This window comes from Miniopterus natalensis, chromosome 7 (genome assembly GCF_054644295.1).
Source record: "Miniopterus natalensis isolate mMinNat1 chromosome 7, mMinNat1.hap1, whole genome shotgun sequence".
In the NCBI taxonomy this organism is placed as follows: Eukaryota; Metazoa; Chordata; class Mammalia; order Chiroptera; family Miniopteridae; genus Miniopterus; species Miniopterus natalensis.
The window spans coordinates 36,543,193-36,552,848 of record NC_142087.1 but is presented as its reverse complement, the minus strand read 5'-3'; the positions used below and the strand labels follow the sequence as shown (position 1 = coordinate 36,552,848).

The window sequence follows — 9,656 nt, the reverse complement described above, 5'->3', positions numbered from 1 at the left end:
ACCCAACACAGTGTTCCAAGTGTGCAGATGAGCAAACCGAGGCCACAGGTCTCTCCACCTTTATGTCTTTCAAAGATAAACACCAGATGACGCGCTTCGAGAGGAGCAGCCGCATTCACCACGGATAAAACTCTGGACTCAGCACAGAACTGGGGCTCCAACTGCCCCCTACTCCTGCCTTGAACTGTATGATTCACCTTTTAGCCCAAGAGGAGGGGGATAAGATCTTTATTGTCACTTGGCTTGCCAGACAATGGTGGATTTGCCAAGTTTAGTGCATATCTTCCCCCCAATTGCATTTGCCTTTGCAAACACACACAGCTCTTCACACATCCTTACTCTAAGCCATTTTCATTGCCAACATTTGCCAGAGTGCGAGGAGCCACGGCAGATTTGTCCACAGGTACAATAGAGAGTTTGTTTTGTTTTTCTAATTGTTATTTGAGTTTACTTTCAATAACAGTAATTTTACTGAGCTCTGTTGTGTATTAACATACATGGGAGAAATATATTAGTAACAGCCAAGGAAAAAGGAATTTCATTTTTTACAGATGTGGCTCAGTTTCTTGCCAGTTAGAGCATGGCTCCTTCTCCTCAATATCAGTCAACAAATTTCAACAAATTAGTCCCCTCGTGTGGGTTGGACACTCTGATATAACCCTGAAGACAACAGAGATGCAGTCATAGAGCTTACCATCAGTTTCAGAGCAGATACAGCCAAATAAAATATAAATACAGTGCAATGGCATTTTTCTGTTTCTTGATCTGATGTTGGATACATAAGTGTGTCCAATCGGTAAATATTCAATAAACTGTACACTTATTTCTCTGTATATGTGTGCATACACACATATGTTTATATATACACACTCCTATATCTTCATCAAAAAGCTAACAACACTTTTCAAATCTAATAACTAACTGTAACGCATTATTGTATACCAGGGAAATAGACATTTTCCTAGGTTCTGCAGATAATTCCCCTAAAACAACCTGCCATGGGGCAGGGCATTCTGAACAAACACAGAAAGCAGAAAATGGACAAGACGAAGAACTTCATATGCAGCTAAAATGACCATCTATTATACTGGTGAATGTAAAAAAAATAAAAGGCACGGATTCTCTAAGTAATGTTTTGGGGTGTTTCAGAGATTCTAGTGGATCGAATGGTCTTAAAGGGACTGCCTGAAATACAGAATGGGGAGGGCGTTTCTGATGCTGGGCAGAGAGCTCTGCTCACCAAGACGAGGAGTTGGGGGTGCTGGCCTTTAACAAAGAGACAGAGATTTCTCCAGTAAGACTGGGTTCATTAGGGAACAACAAAGAATTGCAGTTTTGGATCTGCAGCCTAATGGCGAACCACTTGCAAGTCCCAGAAACAAAAAAGAGGAGAGGGAGCTGGGAGCTATTACCAAGCTCTTCCTCTTGGGCCCCGTGATCAACAGCGGGTGCGAGAGCTCCCTTCCTGGCCTCCCCACTTCATTCTGATTGAGGTTTCTGTTTGTTAAATTGTGCCTCGAGCATCTTATCTCACACAGACGCCGGCCTAGGAGATGACCTAGCAAAGCACTGGGCGCCCTGCCGCGGTCCGGGGCAAGCGCAGGGCCCGGGACCCAGGCACGCCCGGGGCAGGGCGGTGGGGAGCCCGGGGGGCTGGTGGAGTCTCCGCGTGCTGCCTGCGGGAGCTCTTCTCTCCTTAAGACGGGGGCCCAGCCAGAGATTTCGGAGTAAGGCGTGTCCGGCTGCCATGTGCCGGCGACAAAGACAAGTGGAGGGGTTGCCAAGGTTGAAGTCTAGGGGCTGAGGAAGTGGGGGAGACGATGGAGGCAAACCAAACGGAGATTACGGGGTGGTGGCCAACCCCAAGTTCACCCCGGGAGGCTCAGGCTGCTGCATCCAGCCAAGGTGGAGTAGCAGCGCTGGAGCTTACACTCCCACCAAAGCAAACAAACAACCCAAAACCTAACACTGAGCAAAGCATTTGAAATGGCAGTTTTCAAACAGTGCCCAAGAGGCAGCACTAGGAGTGAGACTGACTACACAATCAGACCGCGGCCAGGCTGCACATAAAAATCGAACTCTGACCCACAACCTGCAGCCACCGGCCCAGGCCAACCTACTATGTGCAGTAACCAGCCCCCAGGAAGTGAGACCACTAGCCAAGGAGGTCAACCTACTATGTGCAGTAACCAGCCCCCAGGAAGTGAGGCCACTAGCCAAGGAGGTCAACCTACTATGTGCAGTAACCAGCCCCTGGGAAGTGAGACCTCTATTGTTTGGCAAACTGTCCAGGAAGCCAAACAATAACCCCTGTAACTATCAGCCCCAAATGGCCAAGACTGGAGTAATAAATGACAGCTTCCCTGATTTTTGTCCCACCTCCAACTTAAAACCAACCAGAGAAAGCCAAATTGTATACCCCTAACCAATGCCCCAATTCTGGTTAGCCTTTCTTCAGTTTCTCTGCACCAACAGCCTCCAGGCAGGGGATTGCTTGTTCTCGTTTGGGGGGTCTTTATTTATTTTCAAATAGGGGAATGATGGGGTGAGTCCCGTGGCCACCCCAGCTTACTGCCTGTGGAGAATTTTCAGGCCACAGCACAGGGAGGGCACTGGAGTGGCACAGAAAGAGCATGAGTCTGGGGAGTACAGGCTGGCTGGTGCTGATGAAGCAAAATCTTGGAGAGGGGAGAGCTATACAGAGAGAGAACATTCGGGGTTCAGGATCAGCCCTTTAGCACTGCAGGCAGCTGGAGCTAAGTGCCTAGGGAAATCGGAAAGGCTGGATGGAGGATGCCTCCGTTACCCTGGCCAGAGGAATCTGGAGTGTTTATCAACCCTTCCCGCCCACCAGGGCTGAAGGCTGCTTCTTAAACATCAACTCTCCAGTGTTTGTGACTTGCTCTCGTCCCAGGATAGAATGGGCTGAGAGCATCGCAGCTGGAATATGGATAAGGTGCTGATAATAACTGAGTTACTTCTCCAATTCTAATTTGCTAAGAGTTACTTTTTTTCATGAACTGGCAATGAACTTTATTAAAAGTCTTTTATACATCTATTGATATGATCATGTTTTCTTTTCACTTTTATTCTACTGAAGTAGTGTTTCATTTTCAAAGGTTAAGTCATCCCTGCTTCCTAAAATAAACCCAACTTGTTTCTGATAGGTTATACTTTTTATATATTGCTGATCGTCACTATGTACTTCAAAATATACTATACCTCATAAAGTATATATGATTTAAAGTATTTGCTCACATTTTATGTAGGGCTTTTGCATCTTTACTTATGAGGGTAACTGACCTGAAATTTTCTTTCTAGTGTTTTTGTTAGATTTTGTTGTTAGTTATTCTGGACTTACAAAATGAGCTAGGAGGTAGGCCAATATTTTCTATTTTTTGGAAAAGTGTATGTGAAAATGGTAAGAAGAATCTGCCAGTAAATCCTTCTGGTTCTGGAGATTTGGGGAATGTGTTTAATTACAAATTTAAGTTTTTTCCTAAAAATAGTACTATTCTGGTTTTCTATTTCTTCTAGCATCTGCTTTTGGCAAATTGTATTTATCTAAATCAAAAAATATGTGTAGAGTGCAGGTTGGAAAAATATCAAAGATAGCCAAATTTAATTATTATTGCATATATCTGAGTGACATGTTGATGGGCTAGTAATGTTTGGGAGAGTAAAATAATAAAGACCCATGTAATTAATAAACTATTATATATTTATTTCATAAAATTTATTTTCTTGGCTTTCTTTCAATGGAGTCACTAGTTATGCTTCCATAATTAAAATTTTTACATAATTTGTGTTCTGTTGCCACTAATGCCAAATGAAGCAAACTTTCTTTAGTCATTGTAGTTATTGCATTGCCTTTAATTAGTCCCAATTTGGAGAAACTACTCTGCCAAAAGAATAGCAACCGGAATGTCAGTAAGAATATTAAAGATATTTTTATATTCAGTAATGAACCATAAAATTGACATATTATGATGCATACATCTTAATGGGTTGGGATAAATTGTCTTTATCACAGAAAATCTTATGAAATATTTTATCTTATATAAATTAATATCATTTATATTGTGATTTTTCACCATTTATATCTACACAGTATTTCAGCTTTTCTTCTTCCAAATTTAAAATTTTGGGATTATTATGAAGAAAGTTGAAAATAGTAGGTATATATCTCAATTGATTTAAACCTCTTTAATTAAGATTATTCTGTAGCTTGACGTTTAATGGACAGAATATAGTCTCTATAGAAACTGGGGTGGGGATTCTCTGTATCTGAATCTTTTCCTTTTTAGTTATGTGAACATTTTCATTTAAAAAATTCTTTTATGAGGCGACGGCGTGCCACGTGTTACTCTTGAAAGCAGTGGCTGCGGAGTTCTGTGGCTGCCGTGTGCGGTGGGCATGTGCCACGTCCGTGGGCCTGGCCTGGCGCGGCAGCTCTCGGGGAGCAAGGCATCGCCCGGCGGGGGAGAACCGAAATCATGGCCCGAGTTCTCATTTGGCATCAACAGCATTTTATACTTCAGGGTGACACATGTCCATCTGAAACCTTTGCTCGAGTGCAGAGAAATGGATTCACCTTGCTTGTAGTTACTGATCCTGAGCTCATGAAATACCTAAATAACGGGGCGGAACAACTGAAAGGCTGGCTGTAAAGTGTTCAGTGCAGAAACTGGTGGTAGTCGTCTCAAATACTGAAAGTGGTGAGGTCCTTGAAAGATGGCAGCTTGATACTGAGTGTGACAAGACTGTCAAAGATGACAGTACACCCAGAGAAAAGTCCCAGAAAGCTATTCAAGTTGAAATCTGCTCGGTGATCAGACAGATCACAGCTACAGTGACATTTCGGCCGCTGTTGGAAGTTTCTTGTTCATTTGATCTTCTGATTTATACAGACAAAGGTTTGGTTGTACCTGAAAAGTGGAAGGAGTCCGGACCACGGTTCATTACCAATTCTGAGCAAGTTTGCCTGCGTTCCTTCCCTAGTGCAATTGGCAGAGTAAACAGCATCATGACCTACAAAATCCCTGTCCATGGCTAGAGATGAGACAAGAACAATAATGGAATTCTCAAGTGTGTTTCCTGAAACCAAGTCAACTATAGTTCATGTTTTATTTCATTGATTAATTTTTAGATGGGGAAAAGATAACATTATTCTTTACTGAACTGTGCATAATCGTTCTATTTTTTTGGTACTTGTTTGACTTTCCATAGGGTTGACATAATTTATTGCCCACTGTTCAAAAAGGAACCAGCAAACTACATTAGCACTGTAATGTCAATTCCTTTGAAGGTGGTAACTGTAGATGGAAAAACTTTTACTATAAAGCTAACTGCCTCCCTCAATCAGACCTTTTTGGCCAAGTAACTTGACTCAGAATATAGGTAAATATAAAACACAGCAAAAGAAGTCTGAATATTCAGAATCTTTGTTTAGGTCCTAAAGTAACTGATAATCCACAACAAAAAAATATTGCTATCAGGTTCTTTTGCCACTTATTTTATTTGTATAGTTTCGATATTGAAAAAAACTCCAAATATTTGATTTTAATGTATATAAATTATACCTAGAAAATTATTGCTATTTCTACATTTTTTAAATTCTATGAGACAGAACTATTAAATATGTCTTTTCGTGTTTTATAAAATCAAGCTTTAAATGACTGATAAAGTTAAAGTGTATGTTTTTTTAAAAACTATCTTATAGTTTGTTGGACTGCTACTCTTATTGTAAATTTTATATGCAATTTCTTTTTCTCAACATTTTATCATGAATATCTGCAGAGACAAAAAGTTGATTTCAGTAGAAACCTATATACCCGCCATCTAATCTCTACCTTTAACATTTTACTGTTATTGCTTTATCACATATCTATCCATCTACGCTCTTTAAAAATTTTTTAAAAATATGTTTTTATTGATTTCAGAGAGGGGAAGGGAGAGAGAAAGATAGAAACATCAATGATGGGAGAGAATCATCCATTGGCTGCCACCTGCATGCCCCTGACTGGGGATCGAGCCCACAACCCAGGCATGTGCCCTGACCAGGAATCGAACCATGACTTCTTGGTTCATGGGTCGATGCTCAACCACTGAGCTACACTGGCTGGTCCAAACAAATTAATTTTTATTTTCTCTTACCTAATTTCTTCCATTTCTAAAATCCTCCCCAACATTTCAAATCAATATCCTTCTCTAAGATCAGCAGCAGCACAAGCCACAGATCTTCATGACATTTTGAAATAATTGCCTTTTATGTCAATAGCATAAGGCAAAAGATATGGACAAGTATTTTCATGGGGCTTGAACAGTGTTAGTCACTAGAGTGACTGTTTGAATTAGTAATTTCACTTTTGTGCATTTCTGACATTCAGGGGACTCAAAAGTGTGAGGATCCAGGGTAGATGAGTTCTTTCAAAGTCTGTGGGTTATACTTATCATGAAAATACTACCTAACTATATAGCCTCATAATATATGGAGTGACAACTGATATGACCAGAATGAGATGTACATAACTCAACACTTTTAGTTGGAGTTTTTGATACATTCCAATTAGGTCTCTTATATTCTGCTGATTAAGAGTAAGAAAAGATATAGAAGATCTCAATAACACAATTAGTAATCTAAACCTAATAGATATATACCAAACTTGACCGTATTATAAAGCTCATGAACACCAGGGAAGAAAAAATAACCATTAACAGGAAGAAACATGGTCAGTAAATAAAACTTGATCACACAAACAAAAATAAGAAAAAGAGGAAGTAATAAGATAGGAGAAATAATATCCATAAATTAATATGTAACAAATAAAAATTATTACAATAAACCTAAAAAAAATGAAAATTTCCTATTGCAAACCAAGTATTTACAGTGTTTATTAAAACAACACAACGCAGACAGATGCTGAAAATTAGAAAATGACTTAAAGTAACAAAGAGGGCTTTAAAATAAAGGAATAAGCAAGGAGATATATAAATGCAAAAGAAGAGCAGGAGTGGCACTATTCCTTTTAAATTCTTGAACAATTTTATAAGAGCTGTTTTAAAGTCCATGTTTGCTAATTTCACATGGAGGTCATCCTGGAGTCAGTATTTATTTACTTTTTTCTTGGCTATAAGTCACATTTTTTGTTTCTTTGTATGTCTAGTAAAATTTTACATGTTAAAACTCTGGATTTAGTTATATTCCTTTGAGAAGTGTCAAGTGTTGTGCTAGCAGGTCTCCAAACTGTCTCTTACGTGGTGTCCAGCAGCTGAAATATCTCAGGTCTTTCCACTTCCAGCTGCTTTGTTTGCCAGGTCTCTTGAAATCCTCCCCCCCCCCCCCCCCACACACACGGTTTAATAGTTCAAAGAGTTTATTATATGGGAAGAGTCTATATGCAGATTTATGAGCTCACTCTCTCTGCAGTGTCTTTTCATCTGGAATTTTCCAGTTATCTGGTCAGACCTGAACTCTGACTTCTGACTCCTTGAACTTATATAACACTGTCTGTCCTTAGGGAGTGCCATCAGGCAAAAAGGCCCAAACATTTAAATTTCACTGTGGTAAACAGAGTTCTAAGATGATCACCCCCAGTGCACATGCCCTAGATAATCTCCTCCTTTTGAGTGTGGGGAATAGTTGTAAATATGATGATATTTCACTTTCATAATTAGGTTAAGTATGTGGTAAAGATAAGAAGGATTTCTCAGATGCAATTAAGGTTCCTAATTAGCTAACATTAAATTAATAAGGAGATTATCATAGGTTGGCCTGACCTAATCAGGTGAGCCCTTAAAAGAATTCAGAGATCTAAGAAACAGCAGATGTTTTTCTATTGGTCTTAAAGAAGCATCCTTCAAGTTGTGTGGAAGGCCACATGTTGGGACACAGTGGGCAGCCTCTCGGACCTGAACATTTCAGTCCTACAGCTGCAAACAACTGACTTGTGCCAACAACCCATGACCTGGAAGAGGACCCAGGGCCTTAGACAAGATTTTAGCTCTGGCTCTCACTTTGATTGCAGCCTGGTGGGACCCTAACAGAGGACCCAGCTAACATGTCCCCAGATGCCTCACCTACAGAAACTATGACATACTAAATTAATATTGCTATAAACCACTAAATTTGTGGTGATTTATTACGCAGCAGTAGAAAATGAATACTCTGTTCAGTTCTTATCTCTCAAGGGTCAACTTTCCTTCAGTCTCTGGCTGGTTTTGGTAGCTCTCCAGTGGCTTCTAGTTATGACTGCTTTTTTGTGGGGGGGGGGGGGCAGCATTTTGTGCAGGTTTTATAAATGTTATCTGTAGGAACATTCATCTGGTCAAACTTCTAGTTATTACTAGAACACAAAACTCTCCACCATTCAATGAGTTCACATTTACCTAGGCTACTTAGAATGAATCTCTTTTTCAATAATAAAGTTCTTACTGGGGAAAAAAGTAAAACTAAGTAAGTTGTTTTTAGCCTTATTAACCTTGAGAGTATAAAAGAATTGGAGCTCCAACAGGCCTCTCGGAAAGGAACAGAGACGGTCCAGAAGAATTTGACCCATGCCCTAATTCTGCCTTAATGCTGATCCTGGAAATTTGGTTTTTCTCCAAGAGAATGAACAGCCAGCTTTGGTGAGAGTTGCAATCTGCTCGCCGAAGACTTCCCTCCTTACTCTTTTTCTCCTACTTTCCATAAACCCTCCCTTGGGAACTGTGTTAGCGGGGACACAAATCAGAGTGTCCTATGAAATGGCAGTGGCTGTTTCAGTGAAGCACTTAGGAAACTTGGTTTCCCAACAACTCCTTAGGAATAAACAAGTCGAATGTAATTTTTATTTGTGATATCCTATTGTTTTGTAGGAGAAGAATCATAACTTGCCAATGTTTTAACTGGCTAAGGGAACAAATGAGACCAGTCCACATAAATCGGCCCTCAGGGGGTTTATGGGCACACATGTGCAGCGTGTGTGAGACCCTGGAGAGAACGTGCAGCAGGAGGAGAGGGTCCATCTGAAGCGGGCGGAAGATTCCCGAAGACTTGTCCGTGTTTGGCTTCATGTTATTATTTGCGTGCACTCTCTGGCATCTGCTAGGAAGCTTCTCCCCCAATCTCTTCCAATCGTGCAGAACTTAATGAGTTTTCAAAGGGAAAATGACTTCTATTTTGGCATGTGGAGCATTTGTTTATAGCTGGGCTTGCACAAAAGAATCTGGAATTATTTAATCACAATTTTCACATTGCTAAATAACAGATGGTCTGCAAAATAATATCTCTTTTGCAACTGAAAAAATGGTTGAATTTTAAATGCCTAATGTGGAAGGAGTCTCATGTTTTATTAAAAGTTTTTCATGGGACACCAAACTGCCAAGGCCAGGCAAATACCCCAAAGATCTCAAAGATCTATTTAAAAGCCAGGAAGTCCTCTCCCTTGACTTGGGGTGGTTCCACCCCTGTGAATCGCTGTTTTTGTGATATGTAAGAACAGTAATGTGCTGGCGAGGTCCTCAGGCCGGAGCTCATCACTGCGTTTCTCCAAAACAACTGAGTAATCGCAACAAGAACAATTTCATTTTAATTCTGTGGACATGCTGCACCTAATGTCCTAACAGAAAACAAGAGAAGACAGAGGAGGGGACAGCTGGGAGAGGAGAGGGAGGGA

General features: G+C 40.5%; 1 pseudogene; it reads left to right on the top strand.

Annotated features, from left to right (window-relative positions):
- Positions 1–4,416: 4,416 nt before the first annotated feature.
- LOC107533979 (mitotic spindle assembly checkpoint protein MAD2A pseudogene) lies at positions 4,417–5,056 on the top strand (annotated as a pseudogene).
- The last annotated feature ends 4,600 nt before the right edge of the window (positions 5,057–9,656 follow it).